The sequence below is a fragment of the Lepisosteus platostomus genome, chromosome 22 (genome assembly GCF_059453375.1).
Source record: "Lepisosteus platostomus isolate fLepPlt1 chromosome 22, fLepPlt1.hap1, whole genome shotgun sequence".
Classification (NCBI taxonomy): domain Eukaryota; kingdom Metazoa; phylum Chordata; class Actinopteri; order Semionotiformes; family Lepisosteidae; genus Lepisosteus; species Lepisosteus platostomus.
In genome coordinates, this window is record NC_142632.1 from 830,001 (window position 1) to 854,890 (window position 24,890).

The 24,890-nt window shown below is 49.2% G+C and overlaps 6 non-coding genes across 6 annotated transcripts; all 6 read left to right on the forward strand.

Annotated features, from left to right (window-relative positions):
• The first annotated feature begins 17,560 nt into the window (after nucleotides 1-17,560).
• LOC148642543 (U5 spliceosomal RNA) lies at nucleotides 17,561-17,676 on the forward strand. The gene has a single exon (XR_015929305.1). It is a non-coding gene; the product is annotated as a U5 spliceosomal RNA (small nuclear RNA).
• A 391-nt stretch (nucleotides 17,677-18,067) lies between these two features.
• Nucleotides 18,068-18,182, forward strand: LOC148642544 (U5 spliceosomal RNA). The gene has a single exon (XR_015929244.1). It is a non-coding gene; the product is annotated as a U5 spliceosomal RNA (small nuclear RNA).
• A 392-nt stretch (nucleotides 18,183-18,574) lies between these two features.
• LOC148642545 (U5 spliceosomal RNA) lies at nucleotides 18,575-18,691 on the forward strand. The gene has a single exon (XR_015929281.1). It is a non-coding gene; the product is annotated as a U5 spliceosomal RNA (small nuclear RNA).
• Nucleotides 18,692-19,082: 391 nt separating this feature from the next.
• On the forward strand, nucleotides 19,083-19,196 carry LOC148642546 (U5 spliceosomal RNA). Its single transcript, XR_015929250.1, has one exon. It is a non-coding gene; the product is annotated as a U5 spliceosomal RNA (small nuclear RNA).
• Nucleotides 19,197-19,590: 394 nt separating this feature from the next.
• Nucleotides 19,591-19,705, forward strand: LOC148642547 (U5 spliceosomal RNA). The gene has a single exon (XR_015929372.1). It is a non-coding gene; the product is annotated as a U5 spliceosomal RNA (small nuclear RNA).
• A 393-nt stretch (nucleotides 19,706-20,098) lies between these two features.
• On the forward strand, nucleotides 20,099-20,215 carry LOC148642548 (U5 spliceosomal RNA). The gene has a single exon (XR_015929237.1). It is a non-coding gene; the product is annotated as a U5 spliceosomal RNA (small nuclear RNA).
• The last annotated feature ends 4,675 nt before the right edge of the window (nucleotides 20,216-24,890 follow it).

Below are 24,890 nucleotides of genomic sequence, written 5' to 3' on the forward strand. Positions count from 1 at the left end.
TACTTACTGCGCCCCATAAGAAATGGTTTGTCCCCGTTCAAAAGAGATTGTGCGATGTCCTGCAGCGTTCGCAAAGCAAACCTTTGACAGTTTGAAAAGAGGAATTTATTCTGCTTCCTGTGCGTGCAGTGGTTACAAAGTTGAACGTCTTTACACGATGTGCTGCAGTTTTCAGTGGGCGGGCTTTGTCAGATGGCTTGGAAAAACGCACTGAGACATCATGAGCAGTGTCCTGCATGTTTTCTGTGTATAGCTGTCTTTTAACGCATACAGAATTCATTCGAAATCATTGATTTCTCCAATTAACAAGGGTCCCTTTTTGAACCTGCCAGAAGCATTCTTTCAATGTAACAGATTTACTCCGGGGAAAGGCAGCATGACATTGAGAGTAGCTCAAGCTTTCAGCACCCGTATCGGACTGCGTGTATGCAGACAATGCTCAGAATCCCCTGTAAGATTCTCCTTCAATTCCGTTTTGCACTTCTTTAGCTCTTTCAAAAGGCTTCGCTTTGCTAGTCACAATCCAAGGCTCATGACAGCATTTGGAACCAATCGCCCGGGTCAACTGCTTGGAAGGCAGCTATGCTCACCACTATACCACCAACGCACGTCCATAGGCACCCTGCAGGACACCACCAGAGAATGCTCACGATTTCGGAAGCTGTCTCCGGGACGTGCTGATTCCACAAATCCTGAATAAATCATGATAGTGTTAGTTGCTGTAGCTAGACGTTCAAATGAGTTTCATGACCAGATGGACTGTTTCCTCCAGCGGTATAGTATTGCAGTGAGACAGCACGATGCCTGCAAGACTATGTCACGCTAAACGCCACAGATTGTTTTTGTGTTGGACAGTTGGACCCTACAGCTGGACCCTCGTCGACAACCTGAATAGCTTATTCAGAAGCAGTGCTGGACCGGGAACGAACCAGCTTCTTCCCAGGCACAAGAGTGACTTGTGAGGACTCGCGGTCACACTCTGTGCATAGAGACTTTCTACCAGCCAGCCGGACTGCTGGTAGATCCCCTCGGAGCAACGACTGCCCTGCGCGCTGCAGTCAGATTCCTCCGCTCGTCCTACTCCGAGCTGCACCTTGACTGGTTGGCCGGTAGCCAGAGGATGCCGGGACAACGCCCATTGGACAACCGCTGGAACAGAGGCTGCAACAGAGCCTGTCAGCTGGTTTGGTGTTCGTGCCGGGAAATTCCAAATCCATACACAGTGGATAAGTAAACCCCATGTTCTACATTGCGTCTCGAGAATTCAATTGTACCTCAACACAAGTTGTTATCAATTTAATTCATGAGTAATGTATTTACTTCCGAGTTTAGAGTAACAGTGGGTAATAACACTGATTAGCGATTTGGTAACCGAACGATATATATTGACATATATTCTCTGTTGTGTATCTCTTTGTTTGGTGCACAATTTATATTAATAAATGTATCTAGTGTATTGAACCCCTGTGTGTGCGTTGTTAGTTGTTCTGACGATTGATTTTCTAAAAGCCCCAACTAACAACCTCGTGATTACTGCTACAATAAATAATTGTCTCAGTAAACCCATCAAACCATTACATTTAATGGCGTCCCTGGGTGGGCGAGTTTAGAATGAAATGAGAATCAGTCGCACAGAATAACTGATGTTGCTGTGAGTTCAAGTTCAGCACAGCACCGCGGCTTCTATACACGAATACCGGGTGTGCTGATAACTGCGTAAAGAAATCCCCCTGTTTTCTAGCGTTTAGTGTAACGTGTGCTGATTGGAAATCCATCTGCTCAGGTGTCTAGATTCCATACTGTATTTTGGAAAAAGAAAAAAAAAAGTAATACTCTTAAAGTTTCTCTGACGTGTAGCGGTGAGGCTTATTAATAGAAAGAATTAAGTGTTCTGAGCCTTCCCAAATGAGGCCCCATTTCTCTGTTCATCTCTGTGGTGCAGCCACAGAGAAACTATTCATGCAAGATGTTTTCTTTTGATAAGGACAGCTCCCAAAGGGGGATGCACTTAGCTAAGCCTGGCTATCATGATCAATGGTCATCCATTGGCACCTATCTGTCTAGGGAGTGCCAGTTGGACATCTGGACTGCATTACTAAGTGTCAGGAGTAAGTGACTCATATCTCACCTTGATCAACCAATCAGGGACTGGTAGGGCCGAGTAACCCACATGGGACTCTGATGCCCATGGAACTTTCAGCCAATCAATGAGCTGAAGTTCCTCCAGGTAAAAACAGGCAACACAGAGAGCCTGGAGATTCAGATTCAGAAGGGAAGATTCAACAAGATTCAGATTCAGATTCAGATTCAACAATTCTAAAGGGAATTCAAAGGAGAATCCCAAGGGCAGGACATTCTCGCAGCGCGCCTCCTGACCATCCTGAGACTCAGCCCGGACAACCATGGAACGGCCAGTATGTCCGAGTGCCAGAACCTTCCTTTGTTCTAAGAGTCTAGAGTGGAGGTTGCCAGAGAGTAACCAGCAGCAGGCCTTGTGAACAGGTCGGAACTGTGGACAGCTGAATCACTATTCAGAACTAGCTCTTCATCAGGAACGAACCGGTCCTCTTCCTGACTTGCTGGGACCCACAGTCATCTTTTCTCCTGTGCACAAACTTTGCTAGTTAAAGCCAACAGTGAGCATCAGCAGCGCAGCGTCGCAAGCCGCACAGCACAGCCTGGCACGGAGCCAGAGAGCGCGGATTGGACAGCAACAGCCTGCAACTGTTTCTTTGAGTCCGCAGGAGATCTGAATCCCCAAAGATTGGATGAGTATTCAACTTCAATGCATTACAGCTCGAGAATTCAATTGTTATCCCAACCAGTTGATATCAATTTAATTCCTAAGAGTTATGTACTTGTTTTGAGTATCTAATGTAGAAGTTGTAACCAAGTTCATTTATGAAACGGTCTTAATGAATGATATACTGAACGTATGTCCTCTTGATATGTGTAACACTTTGTAACTGATTGAATATATACCTTTTGTATTCTGATAACCCTCTCGATAAGATCTGTTAGGTTTATATGCATATTCTATGTATTAATAAATGTATGCTCGTGTATTAGTACCTGTGTGTGTGCGTTGTTTGAGTTATATCGCATGGTTGGATTCTAAAGCCATCAAAAGAATCAACTTTGTGATTTACTGCTACAATTAATAATTGTCTCAGTAAATGCCCAAACCCTGCAGAACTGGTGCCTTCAGAGAGCCACTATGATTACATATTTGGCGTCCCTGAACCGGTTTTCCCTACATTATTTGGCGTCCCTGAACGGCTATGAATCACTACACATTTGGCGTCCCTGGCACGGGCGTGGCAAGACTGAAATGAGTCAACCAAGCGGAATAATTCATATAAAACGCCGCGGGTTTCATACACGACAATACAGTGTGCTGAAAGCCAAAAGAAAAAGTTCCCCTTGCTCTTTAAGCAGTGCTTGATTGTTTTGTGATCTTTTGCGATCTACCGGGTTGATTGCATACTTGATCTTGTGGTTTTCTGTGGTAAAACTGTGATTTCGTACTTAAAAGTAATACTCTTTAAGTTTAACGATGGTTGCTAAAAGGTCTGAATTCGAGTCGCTATTAAGCACTCTCTCTAGCAGCGACAGGTCTGACCACGATCTCTTCCATATCTCCGTCAGCGGAGAAGCTAGTAGAATAAATCTCCATTCTCTGAGAGAGCTAGCGAAGGACATAGAGAGATTTGACCCCGCAGTGTCAGAGAATAATATCGAGAGTTATATTCAGGACCTCAGGTATAACCTGCAGTACCTGCCAAACGCCACAGAACAGGAGAAAGTGTTTCTGGTCAGGAAAACTACCAGCAGAGCTGTACATGAGTGGATGGCTAGGCAGATGAAAGAAGTCTGTAATGACTTTGAGCAGCTTTGTCAAGCACTTATCGAAGAATACAGTGCGTTTATTGACCCGTCTGCTGCGATAGCCGCCGCTCTTAACATTAAGCACGAGAGAGCAGAGTCCCCTCGTGAATATTACGAGAGACTTAGACGAACTTATTTTGCAGGGCGAAATGATGAGGGTTGCGAAGAGAACACACATTTCAAGGGTTTATTCATTGCGAATCTCCACCCGTCAGTCAGAAAAATGATCTTAATGCATACAGATGCACAGACCATGAAAATGACTGATATTAAGAGATTCGTGCAGAAAGCCTGGGAGTATGATGTCCAAAGTCGCTCTGAGCAAAAAGCTGCTAAAGCGACTGTGTTCGCCGTCAGAGCCAGCAGGGTTAATTCCCCCCTGCTCGAAGGAGCACAGGCTCCTGAGCTGGCTAAGCCCCGTTCCAAAGGCACACAGGACCGCACCCAGCGTCCTAAGTGCCATGAGAACACCGGGGGAGGGAAAGGGCTAGAAAAGGCTGAACAAAAAGCCGCCCGCCTGGCCAGGCTTGAACAAGCTTTATTAGGACAGGGACAACCGCTCCCCAAGGCTGCCGGAAGCGTGAATGAGCTGATACTCTCCACTGGAGGAGGCGGAGACCCGCCCCCTCTCCCTCCCTCAGTCTATTTGATTGAGCGGAAGGGTTCCTGCCTGGATGAATTCAGCCACTCCCAAGTGAGTGCTGACTCCACCCCTGAAGTCACAGAGCAGGCAGTAAAACACAGAGGAAAAGCAGGAAGCTTTTACCTCAAGGCTGCCATGGGAGATGTCTTACACAGTGAGACACTGATTGACACTGAGGTTGAGAGGTGTTTGATGTCACACGGCAAGCTCAAACGGGTAGAAAAAGAAAAGGGCATGCGACTCAGAGAGGAACCTTTGGTGGATCACCAGAAAGGCAAAGTGTGGAAACAGGTCAAGGCTCCTAAGCCTTCTGTACAGAAGAAAAGGGGGGCCAAGAGGCAGACTGTGCTCACACAGTGCCCACCGAACACAGAAGCCTATGTGGAGATTCCTTCTGTTCCCTCTGGACAAGAAATACAAATATTTTCTTGTTCCCCGAATATACAGGGAAGTCGTGTCCCGGCCGAGGTCCCAACAGCCTCCCTGCCACAGGAGCGGTGCTCCAAGCAGCCGCCTGATCCACCAGGTAAAGCACACCCCTTTTACATCCCTAAAGAGGAGCAGATCTCCCCACCTGGCGATGAAAAGGAGCTTTCCCTGTGTACCCTGGCACCCAAGAGGGGTCAGGACCACCACCCTGCAGTGGTGGAAGGGATCCAGATGGCAGGAGAGCAGGTTGGTGATGTAGCCCTCACCCTTAGCCCTGAGAGGTCCTCTATTAGTGAGGATCTGCTTGAGCAGCTGTCACAGGGCCACCGCCAGGTGCCCCTGGTGCAACATTCACAGGTTAGACAGGAGGTCCAGCTGGACTCTGAGACTACTGCGCTGTGGACACACCTGATCCCAGATGCCGATTCCCTCTGCTTTGACCCAGGGAACCTGCAGTCAGGTAACATTATTTCTCACAACTACCAGGTAGTGAGTGAGACTGACCTGATTGTTCCTGCCTCAACGGCAGGGTTTCCAACACACCCAGTCCAACAGAAGGGACAGGGAATGAAAGCCGAGCCGGTTTTCTTACAGCCACCAGCTCAGTCTGTCAGTCTGAGTCTGATCAACAGTGGTTCAGCCAGACTGGAGCTGGATGGTCAAGTCACCCGCCTGCCAGTGCAGGACATCGCAAAGAGGGGTGTCAGAATCCCCGCCTGCACTGACATGGGCCTGGTGAGTGATAGTAAGTTCAAGGACAGTGAACTAGCTATCCCAGTGCTGGGGCAGCTCCCTGAACCCCTAGCGAGGGAAAGGGGGAGCGAGCAGGTGTCCTACACCCACGCCCAGCGAACGATTGTAAACATGCCGATAGAGGGATTCCTCAATCAGGAAGTGTGCAGGGTGGACCTGAACAGTGAGAATGGGGTAACAATCCCAGATCACTCAGGTGCTCCAGATGACCACTCAGCCGAGGGTCAGGCATGCTCCACCGCTGCACCGCCCCCTGCAGGGTTCCTAGAGCACAGGCATGAACAAATCGAAAAAGCAAATGTCCTGGAAAAGGAGGAGCAGCATCAGCAGCTGCATCAGATCTCCACAGATTTCCAGGATGTTGGTGCCCAAGATGCCACATGGCATACTGAGAAAGACACCATGTACACGCTGCGCCAGCTTAGAAAGGCAACAGTCACTCAGAAGGAGATGACTGGGATCAGCCACCCGAAAAGACTTTTGGGAGGACTGATTGCTGCCGCCACTGTTGCACGTTTGCTATTTCTGGTAGGTTTGTGTGCTACTGGCACTCTCCCCCTGACTGCCCCAAGAAGGCAGGTGTCAGAGATGCCAGAGGGTAGTGACAGACTGTATCGACAGCAGCAAAAGTTGGAAAGCTTAGGGAAAACCCTACAGGCAACTTCCTATGCAACAGGGTTAAACCTTATTCCCCAAACAGTGGACATGATTGTTGGTGTTATACAGTGGGTTTATGCTTGTGTGCAACAGGCCAGAATGTTGACACAAGACCTGTTAAGGGAGCTTAGTGCCACTGTAGCCAGTCTAGCCATGGCACAAATCCCAACCCACTTGATTCCACTCTTCTCAGTAGAGGAGTATGTGACATTAACCCCATCGCTCATAGCTCACCCAGAAGGCAATCCAAGATTGAATTCAGTTCCAAATCTTGAGATGGGTATGGCTACCAAAGCTATCCATTGGCTGAGTCTAAATGATTCACCAATGAAGGGTGTAAAGCTACTGACGAGCAGAGGGATGTTAATGAACCCCACGAAGAGCAGGTGGGAAGTAAATGGCTGGTAAGCACACCACATTTAACTGACACTATGACTTGTGACAGGCATGATACAGCTACCGCAATGCAGCTACCTAATCAAACAGTTTTCCTGCAAGTTCCCAAGGAGGCCATAGTACAGCTTGGACTTAACACTGTACGGTCTGGAACCAGACAATATAAGACCAAACTTGAGGTCGTGGATGCCTTCAGGTGCCACACTATTGAATTGGATAGAAATCCAAGAAACAGTAAGTCCTGAAGAGGTACAGGTAGTTGAGTTTGCTTTAATGGAACAAACCTCCAAACCACCCTAGCAGATACCCAACACAGGTGTTGTGGTTTATCGGGGGGGCTGGGAACAGGAACCGTTGTTATTGTAACACTACTGCCAGGTAGCTGGATCATGACTGACAGTGTACTCTGAATGATGTACTCTCACATCAAGATGTACTCTGGGTAGCATGAATGAGTCAAAGGTAGCATGTCAAAAGAAAGGAAGTGACTTCTCCCCAAATATCTACTACAGAGGTATCAGATATTGACAGTGAACTTCCTGATGTGTACTCCTAGACTTAGATAATGTCTCCTACCGTGTTTATACATACTCCAGATGTTATTCATCCTGTTTGTATCCAATGCTGGTTCCGGTATGAATTCTCGAGGAGTAATGTAGACATTTAAGATTAATGTTCTAATGGCAAGGGACATCACTTAACTCTGTTTTGTTTTGAAGGCAACAATGCCTCGGGACCTCGTGGCCTTCAAAAAGGGGGGATATGTAGCGGTGAGGCTTATTAATAGAAAGAATTAAGTGTTCTGAGCCTTCCCAAATGAGGCCCCATTTCTCTGTTCATCTCTGTGGTGCAGCCACAGAGAAACTATTCATGCAAGATGTTTTCTTTTGATAAGGACAGCTCCCAAAGGGGGATGCACTTAGCTAAGCCTGGCTATCATGATCAATGGTCATCCATTGGCGCCTATCTGTCTAGGGAGTGCCAGTTGGACATCTGGACTGCATTACTAAGTGTCAGGAGTAAGTGACTCATATCTCACCTTGATCAACCAATCAGGGACTGGTAGGGCCGAGTAACCCACATGGGACTCTGATGCCCATGGAACTTTCAGCCAATCAATGAGCTGAAGTTCCTCCAGGTAAAAACAGGCAACACAGAGAGCCTGGAGATTCAGATTCAGAAGGGAAGATTCAACAAGATTCAGATTCAGATTCAGATTCAACAATTCTAAAGGGAATTCAAAGGAGAATCCCAAGGGCAGGACATTCTCGCAGCGCGCCTCCTGACCATCCTGAGACTCAGCCCGGACAACCATGGAACGGCCAGTATGTCCGAGTGCCAGAACCTTCCTTTGTTCTAAGAGTCTAGAGTGGAGGTTGCCAGAGAGTAACCAGCAGCAGGCCTTGTGAATAGGTCGGAACTGTGGACAGCTGAATCACTATTCAGAACTAGCTCTTCATCAGGAACGAACCGGTCCTCTTCCTGACTTGCTGGGACCCACAGTCATCTTTTCTCCTGTGCACAAACTTTGCTAGTTAAAGCCAACAGTGAGCATCAGCAGCGCACCGTCGCAAGCCGCACAGCACAGCCTGGCACGGAGCCAGAGAGCGCGGATTGGACAGCAACAGCCTGCAACTGTTTCTTTGAGTCCGCAGGAGATCTGAATCCCCAAAGATTGGATGAGTATTCAACTTCAATGCATTACAGCTCGAGAATTCAATTGTTATCCCAACCAGTTGATATCAATTTAATTCCTAAGAGTTATGTACTTGTTTTGAGTATCTAATGTAGAAGTTGTAACCAAGTTCATTTATGAAACGGTCTTAATGAATGATATACTGAACGTATGTCCTCTTGATATGTGTAACACTTTGTAACTGATTGAATATATACCTTTTGTATTCTGATAACCCTCTCGATAAGATCTGTTAGGTTTATATGCATATTCTATGTATTAATAAATGTATCCTCGTGTATTAGTACCTGTGTGTGTGCGTTGTTTGAGTTATATCGCATGGTTGGATTCTAAAGCCATCAAAAGAATCAACTTTGTGATTTACTGCTACAATTAATAATTGTCTCAGTAAATGCCCAAACCCTGCAGAACTGGTGCCTTCAGAGAGCCACTATGATTACATATTTGGCGTCCCTGAACCGGTTTTCCCTACAGACGTAATGACAATGGCTGCTAAAATGTCTGAAGTGGAGTCGCTTATAAGTACTATTTCTAGCGACGACAATCCTGGTTACTGGAGTGGTATCGAAAAGTTGAACTTTGATGATATTGAGAAGCTGCAAGTAGATTTAGTAGCTAAGGTAGCGAACCAGCTTAACACAGGAGGGTCTGTGAAAGCAGTTCTGGTCCTATCGAGTTTCACCTTAAATCTAGCTAAACAGCTGGAACTGTCTTTGTCCGAGCTGACAAAGTTTCAAAAGCTTCAGGGAACGCTAGAAAGATATAAGGCGGAGCGAGTTGAGTTGTTGGATATAATCAGAGAAAAGAGAGTGAAAAATGAGGAAAGTGAAGACTGACTCAGGGAAGTTTTAGGTAAATTAGATGACTTGTCTGCTAGAGAAACTGCGGCTGAGGTAGCTAGGAGAGACCTGGAAGCGAGCTTGAAAGAAAAAGAAAAAGAAATTGAGAGTTTAAATGAGCTCAGCCAGGAAAGGCAAAAGGAGTCAGATGCTGCCGTACTGGAAGCAAAATAGACTAGATCCCACTTGCATGCCAGCCCACCTAGCAGCCCGGAGCGCTCACACAGCGCGCCGGGAGGAGGTTTCTCCCGGCCAGGGTCTGTGGTCGGATCGGCATGGGGGAGATCGCCGAGTCCTGCGCGAAACGCAAGGGCGAGTCAGTTCAGGCATAGACCCCCTGCTCCTGATCACGGCCGTCTCCCTGCCCGCGGAGAAACCGTAAAAATTAACCTCCACTCCCTGAGGCAGTTAGCCAAAGATGTAGAAAGGTTTGACCCGTCAGTGTCAGGGAATAATGTGGAGACCTACATCGATGAGCTGAGATATACTTTGCAGTTTATGCCCGAAGCGTCCGAACAGGAAAAGGCTATGTTAGTAAGGAAAACTACCAGCCGAGCGGTCCACGAGTGGATGTCTAGACAAGGACCGGAGGTCTGTAATAGCTTTGAGGAGCTGTGTCAGGCAATGTTCGGAGAATTTTCGGCTTTTATCGATCCCATAGCTGCCGTGGCCGCTGTGCACCATATTAAGCACGAAAAAGCTGAAGCCCCTCGCGACTATTATCAGAGGCTTAGGCGCACTTATTTTGCTGGGCGGAATGAAGAGGGTTGCGAAGAGAACGTGAATTTCAAAGGTTTATTCATTGCTAATCTGCATCCCTCAGTCAGGAAAATGATTGTGATGCACACTGATGCAAAAGCGATGAAAATGTCTGACATTAGAAGGTTGGCTCAAAAAGCCTGGGGAGCTGAAGTCTCTGCTTCCTCAGAGCAAAAACCTGCTAAAACGGCCGTGTTCGCCACTAAAGCCAGCAGGGTTGACGACTCGCCTCAGCTCGAGGCAGCTGAGGTTCCTGAGCTCGCTAAGCCCCGTCGCAAAATAGGCAGGCAGGACCGCACTAAGCGTCAGAGCCGCCGTGAGCGCTACGGGGAAGGCAAGGGCTCAGGCAGAGCCTATCATAAGACTGGACGAAGGGAGTCAACTGCAGCCCGCCTGGCCAGGCTTGAACAAGCCCTGCCTGAGAGATCAGGACAGGGTAAACCTTCCGCACCGAATGCCGGAAGTGTGAATGAGCTTAGGGGGACCACGCCCCTTCTCACTGGAGGAGGCGGGGATCCGTCCCAAGCCCCTCCCTCAGTCTATCTGATTGGGTGGGAGGGTTCCTGCCTGGAAGAAGGCTGTGACTCTGAGTTGGGCGCTGACCCACAATCCTACAATTCTTAGGGAATCTCAGCCAGAAAGGCAAAGCAAGGCGTATTTATATCAAGGTTTCTCTTGAAAACGTCTTAGATAGAGAAGCACTGATTGACACTGGGGCTGAAATTAGTTTGATGTCAGCCGATCTACTCAGCGAGCTCAAACGAGTAGCGAAAGGAAAAGGCATCAGACTTAAGGTAGAACCGTGTAAGATAGATATTTCCAGCTATACCCAGGATCATGCCAGGATCACACACCGAGTGTGGGTGGCACTTAGGTTCGGGCCAATGAACGTGGTGCATCCTGTTTACATCTCTAGGTTTAAAACAGAGCCACTACTCATTGGCCAAGACCTGCTTGACAGGCTGGAGCCTCTGGTGGACTGCCAGCGTGGAAAATTGTGGGCTCAGGTCAAAAACCCTAAGCCTGTTGCACAGCAAAAAGGGGGATTCAGTGGTTATGCTGTGATCACACAGTGCCCACTGAACACTATAGCTGAGTTGGAGGTTCCTCCTGGTTCCTCTGGACGAGAATAAATGTCTCTTCTTGCTTTCCAAAACTACAGGGAAGTCCTGCCCAGGCCAGCACTCCCACGGTCTCCCAACTACAGGAGCAGTGCTCCAAGCAGCTGCTTGACCCGCCAGGTAAAGCACACCCCCTTTTCATCCCTGAAGAAGAGTGGATCTCCCTGTCCGGTAATGAATGGGAGTCCTTTCTGTGCACCCTGGTACCTCAGGGGGTCCAGGACTACCACCCCATGGTGGTGGGAGGGGGTCCAGGTGGCAGAAGTGCAGGTTGATGATGTAATTCTTAGCCTCAGCTCTGAGAAGTCCATAATCAGTGAAGGTCTGTTCGAGGACCTGTCGCGAAGCTGTCAGGTGACCCTGGTGACGCAGTCACAGGTTCTGTGGTGGGCACCCCCATCTCATAAGTCCATTTGGAGCAAAGGAAGCTGTGTAGCTTCCATCTCCATCGGAAAAAGGAAGTTTGCTCACTACTTCCTATTGGAAGTACCTATTGGTTCGACTGGGCGCCCAGCTGGACACAGTAAACAGTGTGCTGTGGACACGGGTGGACCCAGATGCCCACTCTCTAAGCGGTGACCCCGAGAACATTCGGTCAGGTCAGACGATTCCTCAGGCCTGCCAGGTAGTAAACGAATCGGACCTGATCGTTCCTGCGTCAACAGCAGGGTTTCCAGTACGCCTTGTCCTAAAGAAGGGACAGAGAATGGACGCTGAGATGGTTTTCTTCCAACCATCAGCTCAGTTTATCAGACTGAACCTAGCAGTCTGTTGTACCCCCAGACTGGAACGGAATGGCCGAGCCACCTGCCTGTTGGTGCAGAACATAGCAAAACAAGATGTCAAAATCCCTGCTCGCACTGACATGGAACTGGTAATTGACAATGGTATCTATGATTTCGAACTAGCCATCCCAGTACTGGGGCAGCTCCCTGGTCCCTTGGCCAGGGAGGGGGGAACCGAGCAGGTGTACTACACCTACCCCCGGCGGATGATTGCAATTATGCCAATAGAGGGATTCTGCAACCAGGAGGTGTGCAGGGTGGACCTTAGCGATAAGGATGAGATGGTTGTGTACACAGTACACGCAGGTGTTCCGATGGACCACTCAGCCGAGAGTACGACCCGGGATACCGCCATGCCGTCAAAAGCGGGGTTCCTAGAGCAGGTACAGGAACAGGTTGGCAAGGCAGATGCCCTGGAAACGGAAAGCCAGCGTCAGCAGCTGCGTCAGAATTTCCAGGATTTCCGGGAAGTGTTTGCACGGGACGCCTATGACTGCGGGGTGACGGATTTGAACACAGTGCGCATTCCAACGGCCCCTGGCGCCCGCCCAACCTATGTCAGGCAGTATCGCATTCCCCTCACGGCATACGAGTCCATAAAGCAGACGTTGGATGCTCTACTAGAGCGTCAGATCATAAGGGAGTGTAACTCCACTTATAACTCCCCACTGTGGCCGGTGCTGAAACCCAATGGTAAATGGCGTCTGACCATTGACTACCGGCAGCTGAATAAACAGGTTCCTTTGTCACGATGGCCAATGATCTACCTAGATCAGGAGTTATTCAAGGTGACAACAGCGAAATATTTCACCACAGTGGATGTGGCCAATGGGTTCTGGACCCTTAAGGTAGAACCAACAGACCAGTACAAACTGGCCTTTTCCTTTGGAAACAGGCAGTTCACCTGGAATCGATGCCCCTTTGGGTATTCCAACTCCCCAGCGGAGTTCAACATATTTCTGCACAAAGCCATGAGTCATGCAGCCGCCAGGGGCAACCTGGTCTATGTGGACGATATTCTGATGAGGAGTCAGACCTGGGAAGAACACATGGCCGAGATCAGGCATGTGTTGACCCAGCTCTCCTGTGCAGGGGCCAAACTGTCCCTGGCTAAGGGACAGTGGTGTAGGACCCAAGTGGAGTACGTGGGACTGTTGGTTGGAGCCCAAGGCATACAGCCACAGTCCAGCAGAGTCCAAGCTATCCAGAATATGAAGTCGCCCACTAACCTGTCTGAACTGCGCAGCTTTCTGGGAGTATGTAATTATTCCCAGCAGTTCATTGAGGATTACGCTGAAATAGCAAGGCCCCTCCACAAGCTGTTGCAGAAAGACGTGCCCTTTGAGTGGGGGCCTTCCCCAGAACAGGCTGTGATGGAGCTGAAGCGCAGACTCGGTAGTGCGCCGAGCTTGGCCTACCCTGACAAAAATAAGGTCTTCTACCTTGAAGCAGGGTTCTCAGAGCACTGCCTTGGGGCTGCTCTGAGTCAGGAATATAACCAAGAGCGAAGGGTGGTGGCATATGCCAGTCGAGCCCTGAGCCCAGTGGAGCAAAAGTTCTTGGACTGCGAGAAGGCCCTGTTGTCTACGGTCTGGTCGGTAGAACACTTCCGTAGTTATGTTGGGGGACAAAAGATCATCATCGAAACCTGCCACCAACCTGTGACATTCCTGCATAGCCAGAGACTGAAAGCGGGCAGGGTGTCAAATAGCAGGATTGTGGCATGAATGATGGCCCTACAAGGCTATGAGATAGAGGTACGTTATGCACAGAGCAAGAAAATGTACCTGGGACAGGGCCTGGCTTTGGGCCAAGTGTGTCACGGCTGTGACACTGACATGGAAGCTCCAGAAACAATTCCCGCTGCTGAGCTACCGAACAATCATCGGTACTACGATGAGAACGTGGGCCAGGGCTTACCCATGGCCTATGTTGACGGTTGCTCTTTTCGCCACGAACAGCAGGTGCTAGCAGGGGTAGGAGTAGTCTGGCAAGACAATACTCCCTGTGGGCCGACCCGCTATAAGCTAGGACCAAAGACTAGTCAGTATGCGGAAGTAGCTGGGGTGCTGATCACCCTCCAGCAGGCCCTGACACATGGCCTTAAACAGTTTGTCATCTGTAGTGACTCGAACTACGCCCGACATAGCTTCGTGTCTCACGTTCCGTATTGGAAGGGTAACGGCATGAAAAATGCCCGGGGCAAGGAAGTAAAGAACAAAGAGTTGTTCCTGGCCAGTGACAAGCTCACGACCGAGGCTGGAATGATGGTTTACTGGAGGAAGGTGAAGGGACACTCCCAGGTGAAGGGACCCGACAAAGACGGGAATGATGAGGCCGACCGGTTGGCCAAATCTGGTGCCTTAGAGGGTGAACCCTGGCAGTTCCAGCAGGAATGGCTACCCCCAGAATTCGTGGCTGAGGTCAAGGCGGTCACCCGAAGCAGGGCTAGACAGGATGTCGGAGCTGACCCTCAATCTGTAGTGCTTGGGTCACAGGGTTTTAACACCGATCTTGCGGAAATGCAGAAACAGGACCCAGCAATTGGGCAAATGTATCAGCATATCGCTGACCCAGTGCGTCAACCTCTTTCGGAGCAGGTGCTGAGCCAGTCTCTGGAGCTGAAGGAGCTGGCAGAGGTGAAAGACAACCTAAAAATTATAAAGGGGTTGTTGGTTTGTGTACCAGTTGCACAAGGTGTCCCAAAGTGGGTAGTTCCCCACTGTCATCGGGGGGTCATGATCCAACACGCTCATGACGAACCCTGTGGGGGTCACCGGGGAATCAAGGCTACATACGACACTATCCAGCAGGTGGCATTCTGGCCTCACATGGGCCAAGACATCGCCGCGTATGTAAAGGGGTGTCTGACGTGTAGCCAGTTCCAACCATCACGGCCCTTGCACCGTGCACCACTCCAGAAAAAGGGCATGACATTCACCTGGTCCAATCTTCAAATGGATTGGGTGGGGCCGCTGGTGAGGTCATCCAGAGGGAACAAATATTTCCTCACTGTTACGTGTGCATTCACAAAATGGATTGAGTGCCTCCCAGCACCCAACGACACGGCAGAGACAACTGCAGTGCTGTTGGTGAACCATGTGTTCAGTCGATGGGGATTCCCCCTGACCGTGGTCTCGGATCGGGGAACCCATTTCACAGCTACAGTAATGGCAACCCTGTGGAATATGCTTGGGGTCAAGACCCAGTTGCATATCTCCTACCACCCTCAATCCTCGGGCCAGGCAGAAAGGGCAAACCGAATGGTGGTTAGTATGCTCAAAAAGTTTGTCTCCAACAGCAGTAGGGACTGAGACATTAAGCTGCCCCTGGTTCTGATGGCCATCCGAGGTAAGCCCCATTGCTCTACGGGGGTCCCACCTTTTGAGATGATGACAGGTCGGAAGATGACTCTTCCCCTACACTGTCTTTATGGGGTGGAGGACCTGAGCACGACGGGGGCTGCTACGGCCCATCAGTATGTGTCAGACCTGCGAGCACATCTGCAGGCAACCTTTGCTTTTGCCCAGAACAATCTGGGAAGGAGTGCAGAGGGTAGGAAAGCATACTATGACCGAAAGGCAGTTAACCAGGAACTCCAAGTAGGAGACAAGGTCCTGTACTTCCAATTTGCCAAACCCACAGGGGTGGCCCGGAAGTTCTTACCCAGTTGGACAGGACCCCACGAGATTGTCGATAAGGTATCACCGGTAGCTTATCGAATTCAGATTGAGAAGGGAAGGCAATCTCTGGTCTACAAGTGGGTGCATCGCAACCACCTCCGGTTGTATCGCCCACCTCAAATGGCGCCGGAGAACACAGAATAGGGTTAAACGTCCAAACCCGATCAAAGAGGGGGGTGCCCCTTTGTAGCTGCAGGTAGTTAGGTACTGTACTGTAGGTCCTGCTAGGAAAATATATTCAAAATTATAGTGGAACTGTACCATGTGCCTCATCTATGTTCCAGAATGGGAATCCTAAAACTGCCAGGGCTGGTCCTGACAGTACTGTGGATCGCCTCGACACAGCCCCTTGAAGTTGTGGAACCTGGTCCTCCTACCGGCATAGTCCTGCAGGAAACCATAGTCCTCTCCATGGAAATCTTTATGGTACAATCTTTTTTTTTTCTTATAAAATATACTTTATTCCGAAAAAAAACACATCTCAAAGGGAAACGTCTCACACGATAACACTCCACAAAATTAAAACATCGGCGGAACGGCGGTGATTGTCTGTTATCAATCCTTGCAAGGGTGGGCGGATTTGCGCTATTATGAGAGTCCCTCCAAACCCTACCGCTTGCTGTAAACCATTAATCCCTGTACAGGGTCCATAGGCCTTTCCAGTGCTCCTTTGCCGTGGGGAAACCCCATTTAGCAACGTCGCGCTTCATCCTCCTCCTGAGGTCCGCCAGGATCCTCTCTTCCAGCTCCCTCGCTCCCCACTTGTTGTTGTGCCGGATGAGATTGTTTCTCGCGTCCCACAGGCCTTTCTTTGTGAGGGACAGCAGCAGCCACATCAGGAACTGCGTCCCCCTGTCCAGTCCGGTAGGTGCCAGCCCCAGCAGAATGTACTGGTAGCTGAGCACCGCATTCGTTTCCAGGAGTTGCATTATGTTGTCCATTCTGCCCCACACCGCCTTGGCGAAGGGGCAGCTCCTTCACTTTATTAAGATACTGAAGAAAGATGTGGAGACGGGGGTTTGAATTTAATCCTTTCTGTAGGGGGTTTAGACTTTCAAGTCACAAACTGGGGTTTATGGCAGGAAAGGGGGGTTAACTGATAAGGATTGCAGATGCAAGCTAGGAACCCCCCTGGGTGTAATGTTAAACTGACCATTTGTCCAGAACATCGTAAACTGGCCAAATACCATGAACCCCCCTCTTTACCATCAGACCGAGTGACGTCAGAAACGGAGAAGAAAACACTATATACCCCAAAAGTTTGTAACAGTACGGGGAACAATACTTCGGTTTTGTTGTTTCTTGCGGGAAACAAGACTTCGGCTTTATTGTTCCTTGCATGCAATAAACTCATCTGTTTTACTTCATCTCGGGATCAAGAACCTTATTTCTTCTGTTACAACAAATTTGGCGTAGTCGGCAGATGCTCCAGAAGGCGCAGAACTTCCCATCGGCAGGAGAGATGGTCAGCGCGCACATAACTAAGAGGTAAGGACTCCTCTTTTATTTAAAAGTCCCGACTCTCTCTGACCGATTGGGAAATCTCTGCTCCCTGCGAGAATCGCCCGAGATGACGGAGTAAACGTGAGTTTCTGAATTCCTCTGGCCCGGGGAAGACACCGGTGTATGTAATGGGTTGTTTGCTGTAAGCCCAGAATTTGGTCTGGCAGGGGTTCCGCGGTATTGTGTACAGGCGTTCGAAGCTGGTTTATGCCTTAATTGCGCGTGGAGTTTTTGAACGGGTTTTGGACCCTTACCGTGAAGTTCAGGAATGGTGTGGGCCTTAATTGCGCCCGGAGTTCTGAAGGTCAGAACTGGTTTGGGCCTTAATTGCGCCCGGAGTTCTGAGGCTCAGGATCGGTGTGGGCCTTAATTGCCTGATTAAGGCCTTAAATGGCCTTAATCAGCCATGCACTCTGGTTTCTTTTCATTTCGTACAAATCTTTCGCCTTTTACTAAAGATTTCCATGGAGAGGAGCATGAATGAGTTCCCTGCAATTTTTGTGCTTCTCTGTCTTCGGGTGGGTCGCAGCTGGGTTGGTCAAAGAGAGAAAACAAGCACGTTCGCAATCGCTCTTGTAATGGTGATTGTGGCCGTCTGCTCCGCGAGTCCTCGGTCTCCGGCCGTCTGATTGGCGTTCTTTTCTTTGGGGGGCGGGAAGTGTCCGGCCGCAGGGGATCTTGGGACCTTGCCTGCATAGCGGCTTCCAAGAGTGCGTCGTATCCGGCACAGTGTGGCCAGGTGTTTTCCAAGTCATCGCACGGATTGGGCACGCTTGCAAGCCGTGAGCCGCAGGCGATGAGCCCGGAGCTGAACGGGCCCCACTGGCTCGTTTGTAAGGCCAGGTGTATTGCCAACCACGACCGGCAGGGCAGAGGCCTTGAAGGCGGCCTGGGCTCCTGCAGCTGTGCAGCCACGCACTCTGGTTTCTCTTCATCTCGTACAAATCTTTCGCCTTTTACTAAAGATTTCCGTGGAGAGGAGCATGAATGAGTTCCCTGCAATTTTTGTGCTTCCCTGCTTTCGGGTGGCGGGCAGCTGGGCTGGTCAAAGAGAGAAAACAAGCACGTTCGCTATCGCTCTTGTAATGGTGATTGTGGCCGTCTGCTCCGCGAGGCCTCGGTCTCCGGCCGTCTGATTGGCGTTCTTTTCTTAGGTGGGCGGGAAGTGTCCGGCCGCAGGGGATCTTGGGACCTTGCCTGCATAGCGGCTTCCCAGAGTGCGTCGTTTCCGGCACAGTGTGGCCGGGTGTTTTCCGAGTTATCGCACGGATTGGGCACGCTCGCAAGCCGTGAGCCGCAGGCGATGAGCCCGGAGCTGAACGGGCCCCACTGGCTCGTTTGTAAGGCCAGGTGTATTGCCAACCACGACCGGCAGGGCAGAGGCCTTGAAGGCGGCCTGGGCTCCTGCAGCTGTGCAGCCACGCACTCTGGTTTCTCTTCATCTCGTACAAATCTTTCGTCTTTTACTAAAGATTTCCGTGGAGAGGAGCATGAATGAGTTCCATGCAATTTTTGTGCTTCCCTGCCTTCGGGTGGGGCGCAGCCTGGCTGGTCAAAGAGAGACAACAAAAACGCTCGCAATCGGTCTTGTTATGGCGATTGTGGCAGTCTGCTCCGCGAGTCCTCGGTCTCCGGCCGTCTGATTGGCGCTCTTTTCTTTGGGGGGTGGGAAGTGTCCGGCCGCAGGGGATCTTGGGACCTCGCTTTGCATAGCGGCTTCCCAGAGTGCGTCGTTTCCGGCACAGTGTGGCCGGGTGTTTTCCGAGTTATCGCACGGATTGGGCACGCTCGCAAGCCGTGAGCCGCAGGCGATGAGCCCGGAGCTGAACGGGCCCCACTGGCTCGTTTGTAAGGCCAGGTGTATTGCCAACCACGACCGGCAGCTCAGAGGCTTTGAAGGCGGCCTGGGCTCCTGCAGCTGTGCAGCCACGCACTCTGGTTTCTCTTCATCTCGTACAAATCTTTCGCCTTTTACTAAAGATTTCCGTGGAGAGGAGCATGAATGAGTTCCCTGCAATTTTTGTGCTTTCCTGCTTTCGGGTGGGGCGCAGCCTGGCTGGTCAAAGAGAGAAAACAAAAACGTTCGCAATCACTCTTGTTATGGCGATTGTGGCCGTCTGCTCCGCGAGTCCTCGGTCTCCGGCTGTCTGATTGGCGCTCTTTTCTTTGGGGGGCGGGAAGTGTCCGGCCGCAGGGGTTCTTGGGACCTCGCTTTGCATAGCGGCTTCCCAGAGTGCGTCGTTTCCGGCACAGTGTGGCCGGGTGTTTTCCGAGTTATCGCACGGATTGGGCACGCTCACAAGCCGTGAGCCGCAGGCGATGAGCCCGGAGCTGAACGGGCCCCACTGGCTCGTTTGTAAGGCCAGGTGCATTGCCAACCACGACCGGCAGCACAGAGGCTTTGAAGGCGGCCTGGGCTCCTGCAGCTGTGCAGCCATGCACTCTGGTTTCTTTTCATTTCGTACAACTCTTTCGCTTTTTACTAAAGATTTCCATGGAGAGGAGCATGAATGAGTTCCCTGCAATTTTTGTGCTTTCCTGCTTTCGGGTGGCGGGCAGCTGGGCTGGTCAAAGAGAGAAAACAAGCACGTTCGCAATCGCTCTTGTAATGGTGATTGTGGCCGTCTGCTCCGCGAGTCCTCGGTCTCCGGCCGTCTGATTGGCGCTCTTTTCTTTGGGGGGTGGGAAGTGTCCGGCCGCAGGGGATCTTGGGACCTCGCTTTGCATAGCGGCTTCCCAGAGTGCGGCGTTTCCGGCACAGTGTGGCCGGGTGTTTTCCGAGTTATCGCACGGATTGGGCACACTCGCAAGCCGTGAGCCGCAGGCGATGAGCCCGGAGCTGAACGGGCCCCACTGGCTCGTTTGTAAGGCCAGGTGTATTGCCAACCACGACCGGCAGGGCAGAGGCCTTGAAGGCGGCCTGGGCTCCTGCAGCTGTGCAGCCACGCACTCTGGTTTCTCTTCATCTCGTATAAATCTTTCGCCTTTTACTAAAGATTTCCGTGGAGAGGAGCATAAATGAGTTCCATGCAATTTTTGTGCTTCTCTGCCTTTGGGTGGGGCGCAGCCTGGCTGGTCAAAGAGAGACAACAAAAACGCTCGCAGTCGGTCTTGTTATGGCGATTGTGGCAGTCTGCTCCGCGAGTCCTCGGTCTCCGGCCGTCTGATTGGCGCTCTTTTCTTTGGGGGGCGGGAAGTGTCCGGCCGCAGGGGATCTTGGGACCTCGCTTTGCATAGCGGCTTCCCAGAGTGCGTCGTTTCCGGCACAGTGTGGCCGGGTGTTTTCCGAGTTATCGCACGGATTGGGCACGCTCGCAAGCCGTGAGCCGCAGGCGATGAGCCCGGAGCTGAACGGGCCCCACTGGCTCGTTTGTAAGGCCAGGTGTATTGCCAACCACGACCGGCAGGGCAGAGGCAAAACGTTCACAATTGCTCTTGTTATGGCGATTGTGGCCGTCTGCTCCGCGAGTCCTCGGTCTCCGGCCGTCTGATTGGCGCTCTTTTCTTTGGGGGGCGGGAAGTGTCCGGCCGCAGGCGATCTTGGGACCTTGCCTGCATAGCGGCTTCCTAGAGTGCGTCGTTTCCGGCACAGTGTGGCCGGATGTTTTCCGAGTTATCGCACGGATTGGGCACGCTCGCAAGCCGTGAGCCGCAGGCGATGAGCCCGGAGCTGAACGGGCCCCACTGGCTCGTTTGTAAGGCCAGGTGTATTGCCAACCACGACCGGCAGGGCAGAGGCCTTGAAGGCGGCCTGGGCTTGCGTGATCGGATCAACTAAATGCTGTGGTGTTACTTTTTGTCAATGAAAAAATAAACTCTTTTCGTTTACAAAGACGGTTACAAAGAATGTGGACCAGGGTAATACTTTGAGCTTACAGCTTGTCCAAGGTCATTCATTATTAATACTCTTAGTAATATCTTCAGTAAAGACTTTGATGCATAAAATATTCCTGCATAATTAAAATATTTATGATAAAGGTGGTAGGTTGTGTACTTTTGTCCAACAGAACAATCTTGCTTTTATAAAATATACCGCCTTTTTAATGTTTAATGATTAACATGCTGTAATACACTGTTTAAATTTAAAAGTCTAAAGAGTATACACCTTAAATTCTTAATTGAATAAAGATTGTCCCTCAGCAGTGATCAGGATTCAAAACTGACGTTTTCTGGTGACAGCTCAAATGCTGTACAGGAGAGGTTAACCTTTATTAGCTCCACCTGGCGATTTTACAAGGTGATTCCGGATACTATTAACATAATCTAATTTGCGTCCGGTATGATGCGGTATACTGCGACACTCCCACCGTGTTATACCGCAGCATACCCCGCTTGTTTTGAATGGCTGCATATGTATATAGACTCTATATATACATTTGGTGCATGCCACAATTTTGGATGGTGGTGGAGGAATAGGGATTTTCTCAACACGGCAGGGACTCCAGTTAAGAATGCTGGGTTTATCTCTGAACTATTAGAAGCTTTGCAGCTACTGACTGAAGTAGCTGTGGTAATGTGTAAATCACATAATAAAGAAATGTTTCCAGTAACTCGAGGGAACAACTTTGCAGATGCAACTGTCAGGTGAGCAATACTTGTAGAACAGTAGTCTGAGACCTCTGTGAAGCAGAGAAATGGACATGGTTAGAAAAGATTATGGGGCTGCAGGATGATGGGGTGTGGAGCTGACAGCACACCAGACGCCCTGCATGCCCTCACAGCCTAATGCCCTTTATAGCCCGACAAATGCACTCTGTTGGACACCCAGGTGGGAGTCAAATGGTGTGCCGGTTACCCAAAACTGGGTGAGAACCGGGTTTGAAGCAGTAACCACTTATGTGGTATCTGGATGTAATGTTTATCAAAGGAACTCAACTCAGTTCAGGTGCGGGTGCAACAGCTCAAAAGGCCTGCTCCTGAGGAACCTTTCAAACCTGGGAAATTGAAAATTGTAAAGGGAAACCTGGGCTCTTATAATCTGTTTTCCCAGTGGATTGCTGCCACTGCCTCTTTGTCTACCAAACACTTGATAACAGAGATAAGCCCTCGGTGGGCACTGCCCTGCCCCTTGTATTATGATCAAGGAACACACTTCACGGGGAAGGTGTGTCAGGCTGTGGCTGCATTGTTCGGAGTGAGATGGACTGAGATCATCCTCAGTCTGCTGGAACAGTGGAATGAAGGAACAGATCTCTGAAAGATCGACTAGACATCAGACTGAAGGAACGCCATGGGATGCGGGCTGGATCAAACAGAACTGTGTAACAGCCTGTTTGATATCATCACGGGCCAATCAATGAAACTTCCTGGAGGGACGAATTTAGCTGGACGAATGGATTGTTGAATTTGCTAATTCTCTATTGTAGTATTGTAGGTTGCTAGGACTTAGCAAAGCACATCTATGATGAAGAAAAATATATGTCATAATTATAATCCAGATGATTGGGGTATTGGTGCATGGCTACAGTCTGTGCTAGGAACATGGAGAGGGTCTCTGGTTCAATACATATTTGTGGGTCTGGTATTATTCGTTATGATCATATCGTTAATATCCTGTTTGAAAAACATGTGGACTAAAGCTGCTGCTTCTGTGCTAATTGTACGCCCTGAAAGGATCATGAAGGTCAAAAAATGATTTCATGGGAAAGGTTCTCTTATCTAGTGGCAGAACCTGATGGGCAGAACAATATAGTTTTAAGGGGGGTTACCCTTGGGAGTGATTCCCCTAGATGCAAATGATTATTGTGGTTTGTTTGTTCATAATAAGATGTTTTGCAGGAACGGAACAAAGAGAAATTTTACAACTTCAGCTAGAATTGTTCTGCAAAACGTCACAGCTGAGGCAGGGGAACAATGTGTAGATTTTTCTAAGAGTTATTACCCAGTTGTTGACCAATCTGTTGGCCAATGTTGACCAAAAAAGCCTAAGATTATGCTGGGCTCCAGCCCACAGGGATTTACCTGTGCTGTAAGAACTAATGAGTGAATAAGGAGACTGGATTCTGGTGAAAGACTTCAGGAAAAAGAAATGGTGTTCACTCAGGTGGAGGGGGCTGTACCAGGTGCTGCTGACCACTGCCACTGCTGTGAAGGTCACAGAAATGGTGCCCTGGATTCATGCTTCCCACTGTAAAAAGGTCACAAACGAACTGAGCAAAGCGCAGGAGTGATGTCTCCACAAGGACAGATGGGGATAACCTGCTTGGGACTGATGTGCACAGCCTTTTTCCTTTTTATGTAGAAGCCTGTCACCACCCCAAAAGAGGAAGAATCTAAACACGAAGCCTCTTTGTATACAAACTGGCTGAATGAAACTGATAATGAGGGGGATATGAGTAATTTGTGGTATAAATTTATAAATCATACTGTAAAGTTAAAGAAATGTAATGCATCTTGTTATATATGTGCTTTAATGCCTCATTCTACAGCCTCACCCATGCGACTTTTTATGAAATGTACTCTTTTATTAATATCACGTTAGAAGGCTTAGACGCTATCAAACAAGAATTAAGGGGAGTTAGATTAATGGTACTTCAGAACAGGTTCGTGCTGGACCTTAAAAATGCAGCATCTGGAGGAGTCTATGCTTTAGTAGGAGACTCCTGTTGTACATATATTCCAGCTAATGACGATGATTACGGAAATCTTACGCTCGCTATTCAGCATTTGAAAGAACTAAAAGACAATGTGAATAAACAGAGAGGCATAAAAGATACACCGGCTTTTCTCTCCTGGTTAGAATCACTGTTTGGGCCAGGGGGAATGTTTTTCTTTTAAGTTACTAACACCGATTATAGGGGCTGTGATACTTGTCTTCCTGTTTTTATGTTGCTGTATGACATGTATTATTCCAATGCTTCGAAATATGGAAATATGGTACCTAGGGGGATAAACTGTTCATCCTTCCAGTCTGGAGAATTGGCAGCTGTCTGACATCAGTAAGTGATCCTTAAAAAATTAATAGTTCCATGACAGTGTGCATCACCAGAAAATCAATTTCAATGCATTAAAACTCTTGTTATCCTTCTGATCATTGAAGTGTCATTGCCCCAGCACTGTATACTCTTACTTTTGACGCCTGTCTGAAGTTGGATCCATTTCTAAGAATGGTGACTCACATATCCTCATGCTCAACTTTGGCTCAACCACACAAACTATGAAGATAATCATCTGCTTTTGCTCCAAGATTTATGTTACTAGGCTCTCTCCTGGGGATCCTCGTGTTCAAACATTGCCCTTATTGTGGATGATCCATGACAGAATTCAGGGAATTCAGAATTCTGATACCTCAGCTCAGATTCTGACTGGGCAGACTGTCATTGCCTGGTGTGAATGTGTGCATATCTGTTTTTGTGCATGTTCTGTGGCCTGTTGTACAGTACATCACAAATGAAAGGGAAATGGAAAACTAAAATAAGACTCAAGTGTTTTATCTTTCATTAACAGTGTTTCATTAGTATCTATGCTAGATCCTGTCATCCACTGCTTACCACGACAGGCTCTAGCACGGGATAGCAGCTAATACATTTAACAATCTCACTGCACAATGTTGTATATTCAAGGGCTGATCTTCTGTACTTTTTCTTTCACTTTTCATTTCCTAGAAACTCAGTCCTGCCAGGAATAATCTGAGAACAAAATCAATCTGAGTGAAAATCTAAGCAGAGGAAGATTGTTTTACAGAGTCAACAAGGTCTAATTCAAGGTCATCAGCACTAACAACATTCTCTCTGGAGAC